The sequence below is a fragment of the Stegostoma tigrinum genome, chromosome 2 (assembly GCF_030684315.1).
Source record: "Stegostoma tigrinum isolate sSteTig4 chromosome 2, sSteTig4.hap1, whole genome shotgun sequence".
Classification (NCBI taxonomy): Eukaryota; Metazoa; Chordata; class Chondrichthyes; order Orectolobiformes; family Stegostomatidae; genus Stegostoma; species Stegostoma tigrinum.
Genome location: NC_081355.1, coordinates 67,592,447 through 67,619,755, shown reverse-complemented (window position 1 = coordinate 67,619,755; position 27,309 = coordinate 67,592,447).

Here is a 27,309-nt window from a genome sequence, read left to right as displayed (position 1 = left end):
TTAGAGGTAGGTTCTTCACTCAGAGAGTAATATGGATGTGGAATGCCCTACCTGCAACCGTAGTAGACTCACCAACTTTAAGGGCATTTAAATGGTCATTGGATAAACATATGGATGATAATGGAAGGTGTAGGTTAGATGGACTTCAGATTGGTTTTACAGGTCAGCTCAATATCAAGGGCCGAAGGGCCTGTACTGCGCTGTAGTGTTCTATGTTTTATGTTCTATAGTGGTTAGAGGGCTATAATGTTTTTTATATTCAATCATGATAGGTGGGTATTACTGCCTGGGTGGTCATTCATTACTGATCTTTTGCCAACCATGAGAATGTGCTGGTGAGCTGCCATTGTGTATTTTTTTGGTGCAAGTACACTGACTATACTGTCAAAGATGAATTTCCAGAGTGACACTAAAGAAACACTGACATATTTCCAACTCGGGATGATGAGTGGCTCGGAGCGGCAGTGTTCCTCTATAACTGCTGCCCTTGTCCTTCTTAGTAATAACAGCCATGGCTTTAGAGGCTGCTGTCTGAGGGTGTGTGGTGAATTTCTGCAGTGCATCTCATAGATAGTATAACCTGCTTCTATTATGTGTTCGTGATGGAGGGATGAATGTTTGTTGATGGTGTATCACTAAAATGAGTTGCTTTCCCCAGGATACTGTTAAGTTTCTTGCATAACATTGGATCTGCATTGATCAAAGCAAGTGAGGAGTATTCCTTCAAACCCCTGACTTGTGCCTGTTAAGTCCTGGAGTCAGGAGATGAGTTATTGATTAATTGATTGATTGCTTTACTGTTGTCACATGTATGAAGATACATTGAAAACTCTTGTTTTGCATGCTATACAGGCAGATTGTACCGTACAAAGTGCATTCGGGTTGCAGAATACAGTGTAGCAGCTGGAAAGAGGGTGCAGACTGAGAGAGATCAACATTAACATTTGAGAAGCCCATTCAAAAGTTTGGTTACAGCAGCGAAGAAGCTGTTCTTAAATTTGTTTGTCCATGTATTCAAACTTTTATACCTTCTGCCTGGTGGAAGAGGGAAGAAGAGGATATAATTGGCTTGGAAACGGTCCTTAATCATGTTGGTTGCTTTCCTGAAGCAGCGGGAATTATAGATGGAGTCATGGATGGGAGGCTGATTTGTGTGATGGACTGAGCTGTGTTCATGACTGTAGTTTATTGTGGTCTTGGGAAGAATAGTTGCCATGGTAAAAGTTCTTGTGGACATGACAAATCTCCATAGCCTCCTGAGGAAGTATAGATATTATTGTGCTTTCTTGACTATTGCATCAACTTGTTTGGACCAGGAAGCTAGTTGGGAATCTGCTTTTATAGCCATACTATTTACATGATTAGTCCAATTCAGTTTCTTGTCATTGACGACCATGGGTATTCATCATGGGAATTTAGTAATGATTATGCCACTGCATGTCAGATTGTTTTGGAGTACAATGTTACTACAGTTGGTGGGCAACCATGATGCATTGTGGGCCAGTTGTCAATGAGACTGACAGGGTGACTTTCAACATAGTGTGGAATGAAGAGAGGTAATTACAGTCATACAGTTTTACAGCATGGAACAGACCCTTTGGTCTAACTTATCTGTGCTGACAAGATATCTTAAATTAATCTAATCCCATTTGCCAGCATTTGGCCCATATCCCTCTAAACCCTGCCTTTTTTTCTGCCCATTCAGATGCCTTTTAAATATTATAATTGTACATCCTCCACGACTTTCCTCAGGCAGCTCATTACATACATCCACCACCCTCTGCATGAAAAAAGTTGCCCCTCGGGTCCCTTTTAAATCTTTCCCATTCCACCTTAAACCTAAGCCCTCTGGTATTGTACTTCCCTACCCCAGGAAAAATACCTTGGCTATTCACCCTATCCATGCCTCACATGATTTTATGAACCTCTATAAGGTCGTCCCTCAACCTCCGAGGCTCTAGAGAATATAGCTCTGGACTATTTAGCCCTCCCTGCAGCTCAAACCCTCCAACCCCAGCAACATCCTTGCAAAACTTTTCAGAACACTTTCAAGTTTAAGCAACTTTTTTCCTATAGCAGGAAGACCAGAATTTAATGCAGTATTCCAAAAGTGGCAGAGCCAATGTCCTGTACAGCTGCAACATAACCTCTCAACTACTATGCTCAATGCACCAATCAATGAAGGCAAGTGTACCAAACACCGTCTTCACTGCCTTGTCTACCTGCTACTCCATCTTCAAGGAGCTATGAACCTGCACTCAAAGGTCTATTTGTTTGGTAACACTCCCCAGGACCCTGCCATTAAATCTCAGGAAGGGTCACTGGACCTGAAATATTAACTCTGACTTTTTCTTCCCAGATGCTGCCAGGCTTGCTGAACTTTTCTAGCAACTTCTGTTTTTGTTGTGTATAACTCCTGCCCTGATTTTCCTTACCAAAAGGCAACAGCTCACATTTATCTGAATTAAACTTCATCTGCCATTTCTTGGCCCATCAGCCCTTCTTGGGTGGTGGGATATGAATGTCTCAACATCCCTGCAAGGGACGGGATTCTTTGCTCTTAGAGACTAATGAGTCACACATTTGGCATTGCACCAACACATCTGGGCTCTTTCTACTCGATTATCGGCTTCCTTCTTCTGGAATTTAAATAAAGGAGGAATTGGGTGAGCTGTAATGGGGTGGGCACAGTATTCATGCTTGCACAGATGGTGGATAGGTGGTGAGGTGTCCCAGGTTAATAATTAGACAGTGTAGGCCATACAGAGTAGTGAGCTGGAGGGGTAAAGAATCCAAATAAGGGAAGTTGTTGCAAACAATGGTGAAAGTAGCACAGCATGAGCCTTCATTGGAGGTGGATGCAGTAGCAGAGAAACAGTGAGCGTGAAGTTGCAGAGAGAAGTATGTGGCGTTTACCCTGGTAGTGTGGATAAGGTAACTGATCTTCTTACAACACTGCTGGCTGTTGTTCTGCACTGTTGAGATGGTGACCTTGGGCAAGGTTATCAGGGCCTAGTGTCATAATCTCCTCTACCAATCCTCCAGGAAGAAAACATTTCTTCTTTGAATCACCCTCTCTATCAGAAGCTCCAGGTCTCTGTCGAAGAATTGTGGTACCATTTTCCCCTTCACCTGACTGGGCATGGCAGCTTTGGGATGCCAGTGCTTGTTGGCTGCACAGTAGCCTTTTAATTATGGCACGGTCACCACATATGCCGGTCTTTTGGCCTCTCCGATGAGTACAAAATTTTTCTGAGAAATAGGTGTGGTAAAATGGGGATTGGCTTAAACAAGAAGGACATCATAAGGGTGATGTAGATGGTTAATGAGGTGCATCAGTTAAAATATAGCAAATTCTTGCTGGGCTATGCAGCAGGTATCTCTCATATAAAAACTCAACTCAACTCACACTCAGCCAAAAAAAAAGTAAGAATCAACCCAATGCATTTGAAGAACTAGAAGACATAAAGATAAGTATTTCTGAACTGAAAATTATAGTAGTTCAAGGTTTGGTGATTTGAACATTGTATTGTAAAAGAAAGAAAAGCAAACTACAAAAGGGCAATCTGACTCATGACTTATGTTTTTTGTTGTTTAGGTTACTTAACAATATTCATTAAAGCAGTAATTCACATTCCATCCCACTGGAATTCAAGCAATACAGATTGTGGCCATCTGCAAATGGGTATTCTTCGGAACTGCATACAGTACTTGGAGTGTAAGTACAGAAATTGAAGACTCAACGGAGCTAAAACAAAACTAATTTTTATTAACATTCTGTCCCATAATAGAATAGGCTTGATATCCTGTTGAAACCTGCAATACATAATTTTCCAAGACAACAAAGTGTGAAGCTGGATGAACACAGCAGGCCAAGCAGCATCTCAGGAGCACAAAAGCTGACGTTTCAGGCCTAGACCCTTCATCAGTGAGGGATACATAATTTTCCTGTTTTTCCCGAGAGAAACAGAATTTGTTGTCCAATGTAAAAAAAACACTTCACTAACAATGAATTGCCGTTATTTTATGGACAATAGTAATAGCAACTTCATTCTCAGTAAGGTCTTCTAAATCACCAATAATTGAATGACCCATCAATCTTTCTTATCGATTTCAAGAAGATGTTAGTGGTGGAAGTTTGATGAATTTATAATAGTTAAGAGCAGGCACAGGACAACTGCACAGCTAAATGTACAGTATCTGCCCTGAGATCACGTCATGATCAGTGGAGAGCATCACTAGGTAATGAAACCACTAATGAGAGGCAGACTCCTCAAGTGTTTTCTTTGTCACCCATGAGTACAGAGGCCAAGATTAAGTTTGTTGATCCAACTTGCTCTCTTCCCAAGGTCACTACATCATTGTCAATGTCTAGTTAATCTGGGATTACACTATTTTTACTGATGCAGTATTTCAGCTAAAATATAAATAAACTCATGATATAATGCAAAGTTTTGAATTGTTCCAAGATAGGTTTTTTATCCTAAAGTTGATCTGTACACACATATGCTGATGGCCATATTTTATAGTTGTTGTTTTATAGTCCTGAAGCAAAGACTCATTGTCTTCGTAAACAGAGGTTAATGCAAATCCCAGACTCTCTTCCAGTTCTGGATTGAGACTGATTATATCGGGGCTTCACAGAGTAGGAGCATTTTGAATGTGAACTCGAAAGAAGAAATGGCTACCACTGAGCTCTAATCAAATGATTGTCAGACTGGTAACTTAATATCTTCCCTTTTTTTTCAAAATGAGGGCCTGGCCTAAATGATGCAAACTGATGTGCTGCTACAGGAAAAATGACAGACATTACATGCTTTCCAAAACAACAAAATCTCATCATAACCTTCTCTATTCCACACCCTGTGCTTACACAAGTCCCCTTCCCAATCCTGTACAGATCTGAACTGCACCCCACTAGCTCTTACAATTCTCGCAGAAGTGTTGTGATAACTTTCCAGACTTGAAATGAGCTCCTAGTGAGAACCAATTTGGGAATTGTTGGAAAGCACTATGCGTGCTGCTATCAATTACCTCACACACCAAGTAACACTGCATAGAGGAAAGCAAACAGAAAATGTTTTACTTAGTTGAACATGGAGTTAGAGGAGAAGGTGCATATCTCCCAACTCTGTCAGGATGGTGAGCTGCGACTAATTATTCCATGATTCCTCCCCACCACTTCACCCAGGTGCATAGTAAGCTTGGGGTTTACACCTGTCATCTATTCTACATTTCCTTCAGAACTGGCACATCACAATCCCAGCATCCTAGCACCAGGAATGGGGAATGTTCTCTACTGATCATCCACTTCCAGAAAACATGTCCACATATGCAGTAAGGCAATAGCGTACATGTGTGCCCAAAACAAATTAGATACTAAGAGAAAGGGAGTTAAACATACTGATCATTCAAATCTGTTAAAACGGTATTGACCCATTTCCCTTTATAATTGCAGCACTGTAACAAGCAACAGCATATTAATAAAAACACATTGCTCCTAATCTTCTATGTCAGTAATAAAAAAAAGGCATGATTAATACTCAACACGAAAATTGACCCAATACACAGAATTAATTCACCGACCTGTACTTTCTCTTCCACATTGTGTTCTACACCACCATGCACAATAGTACAATGCCGGTCAGAAAACCACATTGAAAATTCAAATATTTTCACAGAACACAACAATAAAAGAAAATCAATTGCTGCCTTTGGAAGGTCAACGACCATTCAAACACTTCACAAGTCAAATTCAAAACACTACTGCAAACGTGGATAGCTTTCAGTGAAATGCCTGAATAAATCCAGGAGCTGTGTAACATGGCCATTCCGATTCATAAAGCCAGAGAATAAGCCTGCCTTTAGGGTTGCTAAGAAAGGTGGTAGGCAGAATTTGAGATTGAACTATTCTGACAGCTGTGTTCTGATAACTGAAGAACTGATCACCCTTCAGGGGCTGCAGTCATGCAATCTGCTACAGAAGATAAAAGTGCCTCATATTGCATTCACTGTTCTTTAAATTTATGCCTGAATTTTGAGATGAGCAACTAGGCTGATTCCGTCATTAATTCTATTTCTATGGTACAGAAGCCAGCCTTTGAAAAACAGCCCGTGGCATCCATGCTGCCTATTTCCAATTATAATCATGGAAAGAAGAAGAGATGAAGAGGGAGGTGAGGGCTTGGCAATAATTGATTACTCTTCAAGCAACATGGAAATCTGCACTTTGTCAGAACTGAATAATATGAATAGTGTGCCACTTTTAATAAAATATAAGTAGGTTAACAATTTAATTGAAATACAGGACATGAGAAGATCTCATTCCTAACTTGAAAATTGACATAAAAATAGTTTTGAAGCTGTTGGAACAAGAAAAGAATTAAAACATTTAGAGCTGTTTTGTTTAAGTCTCGTGAGCAATAAGCACCTTCTCATAGTTGTTCAAAGTTTAACAGATCAGAAGTTCTGTCACAGTTTGTGATTTTTGGCCATTTCACCACAGAGAGAGTTAGACATGCTGGAGTTTTGTGTTTAAGTTAAAATGTCAGAACCATTGACTGGCTGAATAGTTATAAAACTTGAAACCTGACAACTGTATCCAGCAATGTGAAACCTTAGGATGGGAACTTAATTCAATTCTTTTAAAGACACTTTGACCACAATTTTTCATTAGCTTCAAATATCACTTTTTCTGTCAAATGTGCAAAGAAGCAGATGTGTATTTGATATGCATTTAACACTTTATCTATATCACTACAGTCATATTAATGTCGCAATTTGAGCTGTCTTGAGCTCAGTTCAGAAAAACCACACTTCCTTTCTGCCTTCATTGAGGTGTCACTGCAGTTCAGAAAATAGTAACTTGATGTTTAGCTCCTGTGCAAGTTTTGTGGGAAGTATCATCAATGTATTTTAAACCAGCAGACTTGGAGAGCTGCCATACGGTTGCCAATTGATCTGTGATTATCGTGTGATTATTTAATTGCAATTGATCTATCACATGTCAAACATTGCCTATTTAAAATCAGACAGGGGTTCATTTTTTAGAGATAACATAGTGTGGAGCTGGAAGAGCACAGCAGGCCAGGCAGCATAAGAGGAGCAGGAAAGTTGACGTTTTGGGTCGGGACCCTTCTTCAGCTCCAACCCAGAACAACTTTCCTGCTCCTCTGATGCTGCCTGGCCTGCTGTGCTCCTCCAGTTCGACACTGTGTTATCTCTGGCTTCAGCATCAGGAGTTCTTACGCACTCTGAGGGATTCACTTTTTCATGCTTTTGCTAGATGCCCACATATTCCATTTTTGCTCAATATCCTATTACTAAATTATTTACTTTTATTTTGTAGTGATTCTATTTTTAGCATTCTTCCCTATTATCTCAGGGATGACCCAGTTCCCATGTAATTAAGGTAAATGGTATATGAAAGAAGACAAACAATGAAAGATAAGTGACTTAAAATTGCACAATGGAATACTAATAAATACATGCCAGTAAAATTCACCAATCTTCATGTAAATCTTGACTCAATGAGAATATCTGATTCGGGATCTAAACTCAAAAGGTTAACCCACCTTTCTCCTCCTAAATATCAGTAAGTATAGCTTCTGCTTCGAGAATTTATTTTCTGGAATTTGAGCTCAGAACAGCAAGAGAAACAGTGATGGTACTTCCTTGACACTCCCTCCAACGCATCCTGACTTCGGTCATTGGATTAAGATTGTTAAAGCATGAGGTATCTTCTTAGCTCTGGGTACAGCTGACTTACGCCTTCAGTTCTCAAAGCAAAAATACAGTTTTGGTATTGCTGACATCGATGGCCCTTTCCATTAGATTGAGGGAAGCCCAAGCCAGAATGTCATTCAGTCAATAATTAATAACCTTGTTCACTTACGCTGCAGCAGAGATGGAAGTACTCACTGCTGCTGGCTGTAGATATTAACCGAAAATTTGCTGGATTAGTCAAAATGAATTTACATTAAAATGGAATGAAAGGAGAGGAAGAAAACATAATAACATGGTGATGGCCTAATTCACAGGTCACAGGTTTTTAAAATGTAATACTCTGAATTGTCACAGTACCTCTGGAAAGGCTGAAATTTTGTTTAAAACAGGAATAGAGAATTGAATGTGATAGTGTGAACTATTTCTGTTGAATTTGAGATTGTCACAGAATTGTGCTATTTAAGTACCAGAGTTGATTAGAAGGCAGCAAGCATAACTGAAAGTTTTATATCAACATTCAATAAAGACAAGAGAGGAGCATCTTTCCAGGGAGACACAAGCATGTCTTAGTGAGTTAAATGGTCAAAAGGACATTAAAAAAAACACACTTGTGAAGTTTGTCACCTGCCTGAAAACTGGATAGTATCAAATGTAAAATGAGTAGCTGCTTTGTACGGATAGCATATACAGCAATTTGCCTCACAGAATAAACTTCTGGCTAGTTTGGGATAAGATCAGCTGATCACCAATGAGAAGTTGAGGAGGAATTGGCTGATCTCCTGTTCAGGTCTGATCTTTGGACAGGTTTTGCAGAAAGGTTCACTTGTGATTGTAGACATTGTATGGGTAAGATTTTTGCATTATGTTTTGTAGTGTATTTTGTTTAAACAAAGAACATTGTTCTCAAACAAGATTCAGAGAATTCAATTTGTATATTTCATGCATCAAGTCCACATAACAACCCTCATCCTCCCAAACTACTAAACCTTCTTCCCCTCTACATTTCCCACTCATTGGGAACACCTCCTGCCCCAACCACCCTTTCATACACATCCATCACACTCAAGTCTCTTTTGTCTCATTGCAGAGAAACAAACTCAACTGGGCTCAGAAGGAGAAGCCTGGTGGCTGAGTGACAGATATAAGGCTTCTATTACCAGAGAAGAGCAAGTGCTTGGCTTGCCCAGAGAAAAGCACTCACATTGGAATATGTGCAATGCCTAAGCCGCTTGAATCTCCTTGCCATGGGGAAGGATGTAAACTGATGTAATCCAGAGGAGAGCAGCATCCGTGACATCACAGGTGCATTTCTGCTTTGAGGATTGGGAGAGGACACATGGGCCCAGTTGCTCCTTGAAATGAGCCACAATCGTGAAAATTCAATCCAGCTGTAATCTTGGCAGCCACGAGGATGGGATGGCCATGCATTTTCCCATGTATAAGTCCTGTTGCAGCAAATGGCACCACTCAATAATGATGACCGGTGACATCCGTAGCCCTTGGCTGCAATGTATTTCTGTGAGCTGTAGACAATGACAGAGGCCAGTCCATGTCTTTTCATTATTCTTTTGTCTGCCAGGTGACCTTAATCTGCTACGTCTCCTTCTGGAGGCTGTGCAGTAACTGCTGGAGGAGCTTATTTTTTACTTGTCTAGCTGATGACATTATGATGCCTGTGTCTGTTAAACAAGGCCACAATGAATCCTCAGACTGTGATGTCCATGTTGGATGTGTGAGTCAGGAATCTGTGGGTGTGCTAGAAATAGAACAGCACCTAAATCATCGTATCCTTGAAACCTCATGACAATCACAACAAAATGTCATGTTATAGTCTGATACAACATGGCACAGAGACTTCACAATGAGATCAAAGTTACGTTTTGATAAAAAGTGCTGAGGTGAACTTATCCTTTGGGCATAATGTTATTGCCACTGGACTAGAATAGTGGTAACCCCAGGATAGTGTTCTGACAACATGGGTCCATATCCCACTATGGCAGCCGGTGATATTTGAACTTTTAAAAATCTGGAATCAAAAGTTGGTGTGTTGGTGACCATTGTCGATTGTCATAAAAACCCAACTGGTGCAATAACGTCCTTCAGGGTAGGAAATCTGCCAGTCTTATCTGGTCTGGATCCCATTTGACTCTAGATCCACAGCAACGGGGTTGATTGTGGGCTGGAAAGTTTCAGTTATAAAGAGAGTCTGGGCAGACTGAGGTGTGATTCCACCCAACAGAGATGATCTGAGAGTGCAAATGTATAAATTGAGGGCAGACAGGATAGGATAGATAGAAAGTGACTTTCCCCCTTTTGGAGGATGAATGACTGGGGTTATAGCTTTAAAGCAAGGGACAGAAGATTTAAAGGAAATATGAGGAAAAACTTCTTCATTCAGAGGGTGGCAGGAATCGAGAACTCACTGCCCATAAGGAATGAAAAGGCAGAAACTCTCAGAAGGTTTAAATATTCAGATGTGCGCTTGCAATGCCAAGATATACAATACAGTAGACCAAGTGCTGGAAAGTGGAATTAGAGCTGTTAAGTGTATCAGAGATAATGGGAACTGCAGATGCTGGAGAATTCCAAGATAATAAAATGTGAGGCTGGATGAACACAGCAGGCCAAGCAGCATCTTAGGAGCACAAAAGCTGATGTTTCGGGCCTAGACCCTTCATCAGAGAGGGGGATGGGGAGAGGGAACTGGAATAAATAGGGAGAGAGGGGGAGGCGGACCGAAGATGGAGAGTAAAGAAGATAGGTGGAGAGAGTGTAGGTGGGGAGGTAGGGAGGGGATCCGCCGCCACAACCGCCCCAAGAGGATCCCCCTCGTTCTCACACACCACCCTACCAACCTCCGGATACAACGCATTATCCTCCGACACTTCCGCCATTTACAATCCGACCCCACCACCCAAGACATTTTTCCATCCCCACCCCTGTCTGCTTTCCGGAGAGACCACTCTCTCCGTGACTCCCTTGTTCGCTCCACACTGCCCTCCAACCCCACCACACCCGGCACCTTCCCCTGCAACCGCAGGAAATGCTACACTTGTCCCCACACCTCCTCCCTCACCCCCATCCCAGGCCCCAAGATGACATTCCACATTAAGCAGAGGTTCACCTGCACATCTGCCGATGTGGTATACGGCATCCACTGTACCCGGTGCAACTTCCTCTACATTGGGAAAACCAAGCGGAGGCTTGGGGACCGCTTTGCAGAACACCTCCGCTCAGTTCGCAACAAACAACTGCACCTCCCAGTCGCAAACCATTTCCACTCCCCCTCCCATTCTCTAGATGACATGTCCATCATGGGCCTCCTGCAGTGCCACAATGATGCCACCCAAAGGTTGCAGGAACAGCAACTCATATTCCGCCTGGGAACCCTGCAGCCATATGGTATCAATGTGGACTTCACCAGTTTCAAAATCTCCCCTTCCCCTACTGCATCCCTAAACCAGCCCAGTTCGTCCCCTCCCCCCACTGCACCACACAACCAGCCCAGCTCTTCCCCCCCACCCACTGCATCCCAAAACCAGTCCAACCTGTCTCTGCCTCCCTAACCGGTTCTTCCTCTCACCCATCCCTTCCTCCCACCCCAAGCCGCACCCCCAGCTACCTACTAACCTCATCCCACCTCCTTGACCTATCCGTCTTCCCTGGACTGACCTATCCCCTCCCTACCTCCCCACCTATACTCTCTCCACCTATCTTCTTTACTCTCCATCTTCGGTCCGCCTCCCCCTCTCTCCCTATTTATTCCAGTTCCCTCTCCCCATCCCCCTCTCTGATGAAGGGTCTATGCCCGAAACGTCAGCTTTTGTGCTCCTGAGATGCTGCTTGGCCTGCTGTGTTCATCCAGCCTCACATTTTATTATCTTAGAGCTGTGAAGTGGTTGCTTTTGATTGGAAAGGTTGCCATGAGTACAGGACCTTTCTCTAAGCAGTGGGTCTGTCAGACTCTGCATCACCCTCTGGGCAATTAGGGGTGAACAATAAATGCTGGCCTTCTCAAAACTCGCTAGTGATGTACATATATCTGGTGAATGAATGAAATGATGTATGTGGCAGAACCAATGCACTAATGCAATGTAGGGAAAGTGAAATTCTGGCATTAGTCCACCACCATAGCCAACCATGGCATGGTGACCTCCCGGCGTGGCCGCCTCTCAGTCCAGTGTGGCGGTCATTAGGCCTCATGTGGCCTAATGTATTCTCTCAGCCTTGAGCTGATACCAGGATGCTCTCCCAGCCTCATAGTCCTCAAGGGTAGCCTGGTGCAGTCTGGAGGCAAGGTGCTGTGCAGACTGGAAGCTAGGAGCTAACATGGCCTGGGTTGGAAGACTGCCGTTCTGAACTTCTGTTTCTGCAATGTTGGACATTTTATTTGTCTATTTTCTAAGATCTTGTACCTGAAGAATTGTACCTTAGGTACCTTTGTATCTAAGATTGCACTGTTAAGTGGCGATATGGAAACATTTTACTGTACTCATTTGGGTACATGTAACAATAATGCTAATTCTAGTTCTAATTCCTTTCTTAGAAAAAAGCAACCCTTGAACATCCTAAATCATGTTGAATTACAGTTTAATGTATGGATGTGGCACCTCTGAAACATAGTATTTCAGTAGGAGGTGGAGATTGTGATTCAGAAGTGACAAACCCAGTTGAAGCTTTTTAAGTTAGCATATGAATAGATTTGCTAATCTTAGGTGATAAAGTGGCAGTGGATGCAGACCATGTAATGGGCGTGGTTGCTTGAGGCGATGATTTTTAATGTTTATTCTTGCAAAAAGAATCATCTGCTCCAAATTTCAATTTTATCCCAGAAAGGCAGCTTTACTCAAACAGTGGATGCATGATTAATGCAACTCCCTTAGCAGGACTTTGAATTCAAACAATTTAACTTCACCCAGAAGAAGAAACAGTAAATTACTGTCAAATGTAAGGGTTATCAGCCATTTTGCATTCTTATTATGCAGGTGACTTTGGATTGAAGATGGCAAGGTTTCAGTTCCTATGAATGACTTGTATGGTCTGCCTTCGACATACTTGGCAGACCGCCCTGAGTAAGAACAGCCTGGTCCACAGGCTGATATCTCCACAACACCATGATTTGACATGCCTGTAATGCCTGCACTAGTTGCACTTGACCACAGGCCAATCTCCAGGCTGCAAGTACAAGGACCCCCAGACTCTGGTAAGACTAAACGCCTGACTGACAATGACTAACACCTGGGCTGTAATTAATGAGTCCCTTGACACTTCTGGAGTGATACTCCTGATCTCTGACTGACAATAGTCTTCCTTGATCCCATTACTAACTGATCCCCTCTAGCTTACTGACACGAGGATATGGTCAAAGTACATGCAGTTTATTTGAAATTATTCATTTATTGTCATGTGTATTTTGTTACAAAACACAGTGAAAAGTATTGTAGAGTGTTGCCACTCTCCAGCACCATCTTAAAACACTGAAAAATAAACAAAAAAAAAATTATGGCAGAAGAATGAAGAAATGAAGAGCTGACGTCCTCGCCACTCTAAATCCTTTCTGGTGCCATAATGTTCCTGGGTACTGCACCAGCCTAAATGTGCCTCTTCCAGGAGACTGCCTCAGGCCTACCTCACCAATGCAGCCATTGCCAATGCTGCAGGGTCTCATAATGGGTCCAAGCCCACCTCCGCCACTGCCTCCTCATGAACCTGTGCTGGACATAGACGCTGCCGGGAACCCAAACTTGCCTTCACAGTCAGTGCTGGAATCATCTGATTAATGTAGAGGCCGCCAGGAGACCAAGCTCTCTCTGATGCCACTGTCACAAGTATGCACTGATTTACCATGGGGACTGCTAGCACATGCTGTAGGTGTGATACTGATATAGTATAGTGTTGTAACATCCTCTTGACTATTCAATGCCCTAATCTGTGAAGAATGAACTGCCTCTCCATCTGTTGAAATGTAGTTCAAGCCAAATAGTTTGGCAGCCTTCAAGTAAGTAAAAAATGAGTGAGTATTGAGAAATTTACAAGCCAGAAGATGCAGCCTATGTACATATATGAAATATGTGTGTCCTGATGCAAAAAGCAACCTGGCAGTATCATGCAAGTTGTAAATGTCCTTGAGTAAACTCTCGATCCAAAAGCAACCGTGATAGTGGAGGTAGGTCATTTTGCAATACCCACTTGCTTGGATTAAAGCAAATGTGGAGATGCCTGAAGAGCTGGAAGATCAACTGGCTAGCTGCTGTCAGCAGGTAACAGCTGACTTCCATGTTAGAAATTGGAACAGTCTAGTTTTCAGGGGTGGAGACACAAATTGTAAGCTACACAGAAACAAGGCAAGTTCAGCTTGTAATGAGATGCAAAAACAGGATAATAAGGGTAGTCATCTTTTATTAGTGAGAATCAGAACTCGCCTTTGACGTTTAAGGGGAAAATTGGAATATTTCTAATTGATTTTTATTGTCACGTACTGAAATATAGTGAAAAGATATTTTTACAGACAATGCAAGCAGATCACCACAAGCAAAAAATGTACACATCAAAAAGACTTAGAGGCATATAGGTTACATTGCAGGTTACATTATTTGAGGCTAGAGTCTGTTCAAAAGTCTGATAATGGTTGGAAAGAAGCTGTTCCTGAACCTGCTCGTGCATGAGTTCTGGCTTCTCTGTCTTTTGCCTGATGGAAGATGTTGTAGGAGATCATCACTGCAGTGCGAAGGGCCTTTGATGATGTTGGCCTCCATTCCACAGCAGCTAGCCGTGTAAATAGAGTTTATGGAAGGTTGGATTCCGTGATGGTCTGGGCTGTACGCACCACCTTCTGTAGTTTCTTACAATCCTGGGCAGAGCAGTTGCCATACCAGGCTGTTATCCACCCAGAGTATGCTTTCAATGGTGTATCTGCGGAGTTGGTGAGGGACGTTATAGACATACCAAATTTCCTGAGCTGCTTGAGGAAGAAAAGGCATTGCTGTGCCTTCTGACTGTCACATTTACATGGAAACCCGAGGACAGGTTGTCAGTCATCATCACTCTGAGAGGCTTCTTCCCTCAACTTCAAGAAACTGATTCTTTTGCCATATTTTTTGTACCATTGATCTTGACTCTCAACATTCTGTTTGTAGTTTTAGTAAAGAGGAGCCCCTGCCATCAATTTTTGACCAAGCTCCAAGGTTAATGAGTGACGGCATCTTGATCGATGCTTGATAAATGATTTGAATGTAGGTATTGGAAGAACAGTCTTCAGGTTCACAAATAACACTGAACATTTGAACACATTTCAGGATCACAAGTGAGAGGGATATTCTGTAAATGGAGCAAAATGACCATTTGTTTTTGGTACTTCATGAATTTGCATCAATTTCAAACAAGCGTAAGATGTCAATGACACCATGTATGGTTTAGAAACATGTTCAGGACAGGTGACCACTTATATCATGGGATGTGAGAGGGGTGTGGCTTTGATAAATGTAAGTCACATTTGAGTTTTCCAGCCAGCCCATGAAATAAACTCCAGAAAGTCGTTCAGTTTGATTAGGAAGACATCAACTCTCCACTGAACAAAAGATTTAGGCCACTTCATGACTTCCACAGAAAAGACCATTTTAAATCATTATAGGGCAGTCAAAGTGAAATTTGTTTTTGGCAGAAATGTAAAACAAGCATTCACAAATTGACAGGCCCAAGTTGCCCAAATGAATTTAATGGAGAAAAAAAATCATGTGGTGTAAAACAGCAAATCTGGTAGTGTCCATTTTGCATCTTCATTTGAAGATCAGTTAAACCCCCAGTGATGCTTTCAATCATTCCAAGTGTACGCTGAACTCCCACATGGAGACCATTCTCAGCAAGAACTAGAAATACTGAAGTTCTTGTCATCCCTTTAAGGATTTTATGAGAGGCAAAGAAGAAATTTAAGCCCATAGTTCATCTGGCTATTATAAGGACAGAATTAGCACCAAGTGCCAATGAGGCTAACACACATCTTTTCAACCGTCAGATTCCAGCAAAGTTACAGTCAGAATTTGCTGATCAACTGATTGTTATTGCCAATATATCATATATCAAAATAGTGGATTTTCCACGTGTGGAATTATTGGAATTATTAATAAAGATCAAAGAACAAAGAAAATTACAGCACAGGAACAGCCCGTTCGGCCCTCCAAGCCTGCATCGATCAAGATCCTCTGTCTAAAACTGTCATCTATTTTCTAAGGGTCTGTATCCCTTTGTTCCCTGCCCATCCATGCACCTGTCCAGATGCATCTTAAAAGACACTATTGTGTCTGCGTCTAACACCTCCGCTGGCAACGCGTTTCAGGCACCCCCCACCCTCAGCGTAAAGAACTTTCCACGCCTATCTCCCATAAACTTTCCTCCTCTCACTTTGAACTCATGACCCCAAGTAATTGAGTCCCCGACTCTGGGAAAAAGCTTCTTGCTATCCACCTTGTCTATACCCCTCATGATTTTGTAGACCTCAGTCTGGTACCCCCTCAATCTTTGTCTCTCTAATGAAAATATTCCTAATCTACCCAAAATGTCTTCATAGCTAGCACCCTCCATACCAGGCAACATCCTCCTCAGCACCTCTCCAAAGCATCCACATCCTTTTGGTAATGTGGTGGCCAGAACTGTACGCAGTACTCTCAATGTGGCTGAACCAAAGTCTGATACCACTTCAATGCGACCTGCCAACTCTTGGACTCAATACCCTGTCTGATGAAGGAAAACATGCTGTATGCCTTCTTAACCACTCTATTGACCTACGTTGCCACCTTCAGGGAACAATGGACCTGAACACCCAGGTCTCTCTGTACATCAATTTTCCCTTGGACTTTTCCATTTACTGTATAGCTCACTATTGAATTAGATCTTCCAAATGCATTACCTCACATTTGCCTGGATTGAACTCCATCTGCCATTTATCTGCCCAACTCTCCAATCTATCTATATTCTGCTGCATTCTCTGACAAGTCCCCTTCACTACCTGCTACTCCACCAATCTTAGTGTCATCCGCAAACTGGTTAATCAGACCACCTACACCTTCTTCCAAATCATTTACATATATCACAAACAATAGTGGTCCCAGTACAGATCACTGTGGAACACCACTGGTTACAGGTCTCCAATTTGAGAAACCCTCTCCCACTACTACTCTCTGTCTCCTGTTGTCGAGCCAGTTTATTTATCCATCTAGCTAGCACCCCATGCAACTTCACTTTCACCATCAGCCTGCCATGGGGAACCTTATCAAATGTCTTACTGAGGTCCATGTATATGACATCTACAGCCTTTCCCTCATCAATCAACTTTGTCACGTCCTCAAAGAATTCTATTAAGTTGGTAAAACATGACCTTCCCTGCACAAAACCATGTTGCCTATCACTGAGAAGCCCATTTTCTTCCAAATGGGAATAGTATCTTCTCCAGCAGCTTCCCTACCACTGACATCAGACTCACCAGTCGATAATTACCTGGATTATCCCTGCTACCCTTCTTAAATAAGGGGATAACATTAGCAGTTCTCCAGTCCTCTGGGACCTCACCCGTGATTAAGGATGCTGCAAAGATATCTGTTAAGGCCCTGGCTATTCCCTCTCTCGCTTCCCTCAATAACCATGGGATAGATCCCATTCGGATCTGGGAACTTGTCCATCTAATGCCTTTGAGAATAGCCAACACTTCCTTCTTCCTTATGCTGACTTGACCTAGAGTAAGCAAATATCTATCCCTAACCTCAACATCTGTCATGTCCATCTCCTTGGTGAATACCAATGCAAAGTACTCGTTAAGAATGTCACACATTTTCTCTGACGTGACGCATAACTTTCCTTCTTTGTCCTTAAGTGGGCCAATCCTTTCTCTAGTTACCCTCTTGCTCTTTATATATGAATAAAAGGCTTTGGGAACTTCCTTAACTATGTTTGCTAAAGGTATCTCATGTCCCCCTTTAGCCCTCTTAATTCCTCGTTTCAGATTCAACCTATATTCCGGATATTCTTCCAAAGCTTCATCTGTCTTCAGTCGCCCAAACCTTATGTATGCTTCCTTTTTCCTCATAGCTAGTCTCACAATTTCACCTGTCATCCATGGTTCCCTAACCTTGCCATTTCTATGCCTCATTTTCACAGGAACGCGTCTCTCCTGCAGGCTAATCAACCTCTCTTTAAAAGCCTCCCACATATCAAATGTGGATTTACCTTCAACCAGTTTCTCCCAATCTCCATTCTCCAGATCCTGCCGAATTTTGATATAGTTGGCCTTCCCCCAGTTTAGAACTCTTCCTTTAGGACCACTCCCATCTTTGTCCATGAGTATCATAAAACGTACGAAATTGAGGTCACTATTTTGAAAGTAGTCCCTGATTGTAATTTCAACCACCTGGCCGGGCTCATTCCCCAACACCAGGTCCAGTGTGGCCCCTTCCCGAGTTGGACTACATACATACTGCTCCAGAAAACCCTCCTGGGTGCTCCTTACAAATTCTGCTCCATCTTGACCCCTAACACTAAGTGAATCCCAGGCAATGTTGGGAAAATTAAAATCTCCCATCACACCACCCTGTTGCTCCTACATTTTTCCATAATCTGTTTACATATTTGTGCCTCTATCTCATGTTTGCTGTTGGGAGGCCTGTAGTACAGCCCCAACATTGTTACTGCACCTTTCCTATTTTTGAGTTCTGCCCATATTGCCTCACTGCTCGAGTCGTCCATGGGGCCCTCCTTCAGTACAGCTGTGATATCGTCTTTGACCAGTAATGCTACTCCTCCACTTCTTTTACCTCCCTCTCTATCCCTCCTGAAATATTGATATCCTGGAACATCTAGTTGCCAATCATGCCCTTCCCTCAACCAAGTCTCAGTAATAGCAATAACATCATACTCCCAGGTGCCAATCCAAGCCCTAAGTTCATCTGCCTTATATACTACACTTCTCGCATTAAAACAAATGCACCTCAGACCACCTGTCCCTTTGTGTTCATCATCTGCTCCCTGCCTACTCTTCCTTTTAGTCGCACTGACTTCATTATCTAGTTCCCTGCAGGCTTTAGTTACTACCTCCTTACTGTCCAATAGCCTGTCCAATATTTGGTTCCCATCCCCTGCCACGTTTGTTTAAACCCTCCCCAACAGAATTAGCAAAGCACCCCCAAGGACATTGGTTCCAGTCCGGCCCAGGTGTAGGCCGTCCAATTTGTAATAGTCCCACCTTCCCCAGAACCGGTCCCAATGTCCCAAAAATCTGAACACCTCCCTCCTGCACCATCTCTCAATCCGCACATTCATCCTGGCTATTCTTTCATTTCGGCTCTGACTACCACGTGGCACTGGTAGCAATCCTGAGATTACTACCTTTGAGGTCCTACTTTTTAACTTGACTCCTAACTCCCTAAATTCTGCTTGTGGGACCTCATCCCATTTTCTACCTGTATCATTGGTGCCTATATGCACCATGACAACTGGCTGTTTGCCCTCCCCCTTCAGAATGTTCTGCAGCCGATCTGAGACATCCCTGGACCGTGCACCTGGGAGGCAACATCCCATTCGGGAGTCTTGTTTTCGACCACAGAACCGCCTATCTACTCCCCTTCCAATTGAATCCCCAATGACTATCGCCTTTCCACTATTTTTCCTGCCCTTCTGTACAGCAGAACCAGCCATGGTGCTATGAGCCTGGTTACTGCTGCCTTCCCCTGGTCAGGCATCTACCCCAACAGTATCCAAAACGGTACACTTGTTTTGGAGGGAGATGACCGCAGGGGACACCGGTACTGCATTCCTGCTCTTTCTCTGCCTTTTGGTCACCCATTCCCTTTCTCCCTCAGCAATCCTAATCTGTGGTGTGACCAATTCGCTAAATGAGCTATCCACCTGACCCCTTCAGCATCGAGTACGCTCCAAAGTGAGTCCATCCGCAGCTTCAGAGCCGTCATGTGGTCAAACAAGAGCTGCAGCTGGACACACTCCCTGCATGTGAAGGAGCCAGGGACATCAGCTGTGTCCCTGAGCTCCCACATTGAGCAAGCGGAGCATAACACAGGTCTGAGATCTCCTGCCATTTTTAACCTTAAACTTAGCTTAGAATAAATGAAAAAGGAAAGAGAAAGGTTTATATCATACGATATTAAACAAAATGAAATAGAAAAAGCCTTACCTTATCTACACGTCACCGAGCCCTTTTTTTTGTTAGAGGAGGACGGGTGGGAGACACTACACGTGTAGTGTCTTGGGTTCAGCCACTGCCCAAATAAAATAGTTTCAATGAATGCTAAAAGTGATAAAGAAGGCAATACTTCAAGTTGTTTAGTTTTTGGTCCAATCTGGTCTCAAATCAGCAATCCTATTCTGGTACTGGACCATGACCTCTCTTCTAAACAGATTCTGCAACACACTAGCTAAACTCAACAGGCTCAGCTGCAGTCAGTGCTATTTAGGACCGTATCATTTTCAACAGTAAAACAAGCTGCTGTCTATTTTTTTAATGAATATTTGTAGGGTAAAGTGACAGAAAGCAGATGTCTGCAAAAGAATTCCACATCCCTCAGGTTCTTTACAGCATGCCAGCGATAATTAGAAGACCATCACCTTTCACGTCCTGTCACAAATCTCAGAAACACTCATTAATAAAGACACTTTTTGACATAAGTGACTGAAAAGGAAATTAGACAATACAAATAAGCTTTGTGAAAGCTACAGTTTCAATCCATCCTTCTAATGATGTTGAATGATGTTCAGTGATTTAAATATTTAGAATAAAACAAGCATTTTTTTTACAAGTAGACACTTGGCCAAGGTAATCCATCTCATTCATAGTAACTCAGCAGGGAGGGAGAGCAATGTGTCTAACTAGTCCCTGTACACAATCAAAGTGGTACATGATCTTAGTTTGCATTTTGTTTTAGCATCTGTAATCATCTCAACCTTTCTCTACCACAGGTAGACCAAGATGTTTCCAGTTGCAACCATTAAGGCAATTTAGCTAATCTTGCCATAGTAACACCAAGGATGGCACAATTTATACAGTGCCATTGAGCAAAGGAACAAGAAAAAAAAAATCTGCTTGCACACTCCTAATTGTTGTTCAATGGTCCATGAAGGTGGACGTTTGTGTAGATATGGGCAAAAGACTGAATAATTGTAAATGGTAATGCCCCCTTGGACAATGCTGAGATTCACTGACATCTTACATGTGAATATTGGTCAGCTTGGTGAGTTTATAATGTATGGTTCCCACTTGTAGAACCACAGATCACTAAGATAATGGTCCTAAGAAAGAAAGCAAGAAAACAAATAGGATAAAACAGTCACACTTTTAGTCAGAACACAAAATATACCATCCACTTCACTAGAGATTTCAACTGCCTCTGAATGTCCATAATTTTTCGACATTATGATAATAGCTACACTTCATATATACTCCATTGATGATGATGTACATTTAGGTGTCGCAATTATTATTAAAGGATCTGTCAGACTTTCCTTCTGTTTGACCCTCACTTGCTCAATGTCTAAATATGAAATGTGTGGACTTGAAGTTCCATAGAATAAATTCCATAGAATTCTTTCAATGAAATCTCAATGGAAAATTCCACATATTTGCACAAACAAAAACAGATGCAGACATCTTGCAGGTCACTGCTAACAAAGTGTGGAGCTGAATGAACACAGCAGGCCAAGTAGCATCTTAGGAGCACAAAAGCTGATGTTTTGGGCCCAGACCCTTCATTGTTTCTGATGAAGGGTCTGGGCCCGAAACATCAGCTTTTGTGTTCCTGAGATGCTGCGTGGCCTGCTGCCTTCATCCAGCTCCACACTTTGTTATCTCGGATTCTCCAGCATCTGCAGTTCCCATTATCTCTGATACAATTGCAGGTCACCGGTGACATTTCCTGGAAATTCTCACATTTACTATTGAAAAAATAGAAACCTAAATAACAAGAACACCATTGAAGTGATTGATGATCACTGATCAATTTAGAGTATTTGTGACTTGTAAGGATTCAAAAGTAGCATTGTAATACACAGATCATTTAACCAGTCACAAAGCCTGCGAAGTGAGTTTTAACTGTCAGCCCACTCATTTGTCATCTGAAAGGGATAGGCAGCAATGTGGTGTGGCTAAGAAGAACTCCACTCCATTGAAGGACATAAACCATTGATGAGAACAGCATTCCAGCAATCTGAAGCATCAGATGCAATATGAGGGATTAGCCACACATGTGAAGTAACAAGTGAAAAAGCAAGTGTTGACATATTCTCCATACATAGCTCCTCTTGTAAATTCTGTAATGCAGGCTGCTGCATGCCCCATGGTAAAGCTGAAGGGCTCAGCTGCCAGTGCACATTCTGCAGAATTAACAAACTTTGCCCTTGAGCAAACACAATCACTGTCTTTTGACTCCTCCAATTCTCCTTAATCGGTTACACTTCATACCTGATTCTTTTTTACTCAATAGCACTTATTTGACAATAAATCTCAAATTTGAACACAGTAATATGATTTTTTAAAAGAAAGACTTGAATTACATTTAACAGTTTTCAAGAGCATTGTCTAAAAATGCTTCACAGATAATGAATTACTTTTGAAGTACAGTCAGTGTTGGAATTTTGGAATTATCAATATACTGTGAACATAGTTAGCCTTTATGTTGAGCTAATATGGCACTGATAAAATTTGTTACTACATATCATATGCATCTATAATATTTATTCTGGATTTGTAATGTGACTCAATAATCTTTGTTACTGCATTTGTAAAAATAAAGTTGTTCTTTTTGGATCCATTATCAGTTAGAAAAAAGAAGAAAAGATTCCATGAAAAGAACAGAATTTATCAAAAACAAACGTAATTTTCTGAAGAAGGGTCTGGGCCTTAAACATCAGCCTTCCAGCTCCTCTGATGCTGTTTGGCCTCCTTGTTGTCCCAAAATTTGACAAATCTTTGCTTTCCTTCCTTCCTGCAAGCAAAATTTTGTGCTTCCTCCATCCAGAATTCATATCAAAATGATACAATGATTTATATGTCAACATTGTTTCTGTTACACTGTAATGCTTTTGGTAAACCAAGGTTAACAATTTTTTTCAATTAAGACTTTGTGCCTTTAGAAGGAATATTTCCTTTCATATGGGAAATATCTTTCTCCTTCACCACCAAAGTGTTAAAAAGTAAATTCCTTCTGGTGTCATGTGTTGCTATTATGGTAAATTAAGGGAAAATGTTCATCTCAGTTTCACATCAGACAGCTACAATTAACTGAAATCTGGATTTGATTTAATAAGGCTTATAATTCTTGTGTGATTATGTTTAAAAACAAACAATAATAGTCCCTACAGACCTACAATTTTGACTAGGGCAGGAGCAAATGTAATTTAGCTTTGGAGGATTGCTGACCAAATATTTGGACACTCAATGCCTTAGGACATGGCATAATCAAATGACCACTCATGTATTTACATGTATAATGTATTTTATTGTTTTGTTTCTTGTTAAACAAGAAGCCAGAATGAATAAAATATAGCTGTGATGCTAAAGACATTTCACTAAGGCATGGTACACATGAACTGTAGGAGATGCTGGTCCAGCTCTTCACAGAGTGGCAAGTCAATTAGTATACCCTTTCTGGAGTAAGTCCAGTAAGTTGGATGAGGTAAGGAGAGACCATGTTGAGCATAAATTGGGAACAGATGTCGTTAGGGAAATGTTTAAGGAGCACTTGGATATGATGCTGGATAGGTTTGTCCCACTGAGGCAAGGAAGGGATGGTAAGGTGAAGGAACCTTGGATGACAAGACATGTTGAACATCTAGTCAAGAGGAAGAAGGAATATTATTTAAGGTTGAGGAATCAAGGATCAGACAGACCTTTAGAAGATTATAAGGTAGCCAGGAAGGAACAGAAGAATGGACTTAGAAGAGTTAGAAGGGGGCATTAAAAAGGCCTTGGCGGGAAAACCCCAAGGCATTCTATACCTATTTGAGGAACAAGAGGATGGTCAGAGTGAGGATAGGGCCGATCAGGGATAGCAGAGGGAACTTGTGCATGGACTCGGAGGACGTAGGGGAGGTCTTTGTGAATATTTTGCTTCTGTATTCACTAGTAATTTCTGATGATATGCTAGTAATTACTGACTAGTCAGTCCTACTTCAGTGGTGGGCAAATTATTGAAGTTTTTTGTGAAATAGTATTTATGATTATTTGGAAAAACACAGTTTGATTAGAAATAGTCAGCACGGCTTTGTGAGGTACAGGCCATGCGTTACAAGCCTTATTAAATTCTTTGAGGATGTGACAAAACACATTGATAAAGGTAAAGCAGTGGATGTGGTGTATATGGATTTTAGTAAGACATTTGATAAGGTTCCCCTTGGTAGGCTCATTCAGAAAGTAAGGAGGAATGGGATTCAGGGAAATTTGGCTGTTTGGATATAGAATTGGCAGTTCTTTAGAAGACAGAGGGTGAATGAAAGTATTCAGCCAGGAACTCAGTGACCAGTGGTGTTCTTCAGGGATCTGTTCTGGGTCCTCTGCGCTTTGTGATCTTTATAAATGACTTGGATGAGGAAGTCGAAGGGTGGGCTATTAAGTTTGCTGTTGACACAAAGTTTGATGGAGCTGTGGATAGTGTGGATGGCTGTTGTAGATTGCACATTGGACATTAATAAGATGCAGAGCTGGGCAAAGAAATGGCAGATGGAATTCAACCTGGAAAAATGTGAAATGATTCATTTAGAAAGGTCAAATTTGAAAGCAGAATACAGGGTTAATAGCAGGATTCTTGGTAGTGTGGAGTAGTGGGATTTTGGGGTCCACATCCATAGATCCCTAAAAGTTGCTACCCAAGTTGATAGGGTTATAAAGAAGGCTCATGGTGTGTTGGCTTTCATTGGCAGTGGAATTGAGTTTAAGAGCCATTAGATTATGCTGCAGTTCTATCAAACCCTCGTTAGACCACACTTGGAATATTATGTTCAGTTCTGGTTGCGTTATTATATAGGAAGGATGTGGAAGCTTTAGAGACGGTGCAGAGGAGATTTACCAGGATGCTTCCTGGACTGGAGGGCAGGTCTTATGAACAAAGGTTGAGGGAGCTAGGGCTTTTCTCATTGGAGCGAAGAAGGATGAGAGGTGACTTGATAGAGGTGTACAAGATGATGAGAGACATAGTGGATAGCCAGATGCTGAAATGACTATTATGAGGGGGAGCATTATTTTAAAGTGGATGAAGGAAGATATGGGGAAAAAGTCAGAGAGTGTTGGGCATGTGTAATTCGCTGCCAGAGGTGGTAGTGGAATCAGATACATCAGGGACATTTAAAAAACTCTTTGATAGGCACATGGATGATAGTAACATGTAAGGTATGCAGGGTAATTTGTTTTTAAAGTTGGAACAATCAAAGCAGCATAAATGCATTGGGTCAAACTCCTGCAGAGCCAATGTTTTTAATTTTAGCTTTCTGCAGTGCCTGGAGTCTTGAAGCTGGATGTGGAAGCTGTTATTCCTCTCTCATTTATAGCTAAAAACTGGGATTCACCTCCTGCTGTGAGAATTACATGTGAGTTAATGCATTTTACAGAATTTGCCTTTGTCAAGGGTTTGTTTATAGAATGTTACTGTATTAGAATATTTAATTAGTAGTAGTTTATAATACATTATTTTGTTAAGCAATTCAATGGAGCTATTTAAGTCAATTTGTTTATTTTTATTTTGTATGTATTTTAATTATAATGTATGGTTAAAGTGTGTTTTGTTTGAAGCCTGGTAGTTTGACCATTCAAACTGCATCCAGTACTCAAAGCCTTACACTTACCTTCAAAAAAGAAAAAAAGTTAAAGTTTATACTACCTACTTAATATATTTTGAGGGGGTTTGCTCTGTTTGATAACAGGTAGGAGGCATATACTGGTGGTCACAGAGTCATGAGGTCAATTGGGATGGGATTCGGAAGATTGGAACATAGGAACTCAAGAGTGGGAGTAGACCATTCAGCCCATCATGTCTTCTTCTTTTTCTTCAATTCTGTCATGGCTGTGCTGTTTTCCCACACCTATCTCCATATCCCTTTATCTCATTGGTATTTGAAAATCTGCCAATCTCTACTTTAAATGGATGACATGGATTGGTGTGGGATATAGTCACAGAGATGGTGAGGATTGCAGCTTTGATTGGAAGTAGTCACATCAGATAGGAAGTCAGGTGTTTGGGTGGTCAAGGGGTTGTCACATCAGATGGTTTGGATCAGGATTGGTTCAGCAAACTGGTTGGGTGGTTGGACATGAGTGCTCAACTGTAATCATCAGTTGTTATTCAGCGGTTCAACGAGGCATTAAAATGTCTAACATTTCTTGGCTATATGATCAGGTGAATCTTTTGCATCTGCCCAAATTTCTGGCCTGAGCTTAGAGATGGAGACATTCACAGAGGGGCCTTGGCAGCCTTTCAGAAGTTTAAACTTCATTGACAATTTCCATACATATCTGTGCATCAGGAGCTCCACCGGATCCAGACACACACTTCCCAACATATATCACATCTCTGAGCCAGAGGGAGTTACTTGCTATGTTCCCATTGAGGCTCCCCAGAAATGTGCCCTGTCTCCCTTGTCCTTCACCTGGGGCCTCTGAAACACAACCCACCATCTCTCACATTGAACCCGCTTGTCCAAAACTCCTTGGATAACCTGGCTTCTGGGATTCCTGACACTCTGTCTTCAAGAATAGATTATGGTCCTTGTAGCAGTAATTACTCAATCCAGGAACTGGAGGACTACAGATCTGCTGCATCGTTCGAGGGAAAAACATAAGGTGTAGAATTTGTCATTTTAACCAATTGATGCTTCCCCCACTATATTCCTGCAGTGGAAGTGTGGGTGTTTCTGAAGAATATTTCAGCTGTGGGGCGAGGGTGCTGTCCTCATTCATTGTTGAGTAAAATTGTTGGAGGAAAGTGGGGAAAATTGGCTGTATGCAGAAGGTGATACTGGGAATTAGTGGGTCTTCAGAGATTACTTCTCCTAGTTACACCTCAGCCAGGAATCCTTTGTTGGTGGTTGCTATTCAACAAGGAAATGGTCACAGGACTCTGTCACCTCCTCAACTCATCAGTCCCTGAGTGTAGGATATGAACATAGGTGCCTGTATCTATCATGGTGTCCATTGTGCTGAACTTCACGCCAGTGGATAATTCCAGTTTAGAACTAGTGGCATTGATAAACGTCTTGTGGCTTTCCACCAGCTGATATATCTGGTAAATTACAGAGACCTTGCATGCCAAGAGGACAAACTTTGTATCATCTCTATCAGAGATGAATCGGAGCAGCTGGCATATACTTTGCTGAAATGTTGGACTTCCCCATGGTTCAGGAAGCTATTGACTGCACACACATGGGTCACAGCCATCATGTCTCAATGGAGAAATATACCAAAAAACTGCATGTAGTACAAAGCCAAAACAGAATTGCCAAAACTCAGCAGGCCTGGCAGCATCTGTGGAGAGAAAGCAGTGTTAACATTTTGAGCCCACTGGAACTCAATCAAATTTGTGAGACAAGAGCTCCCTCGCACAAAGC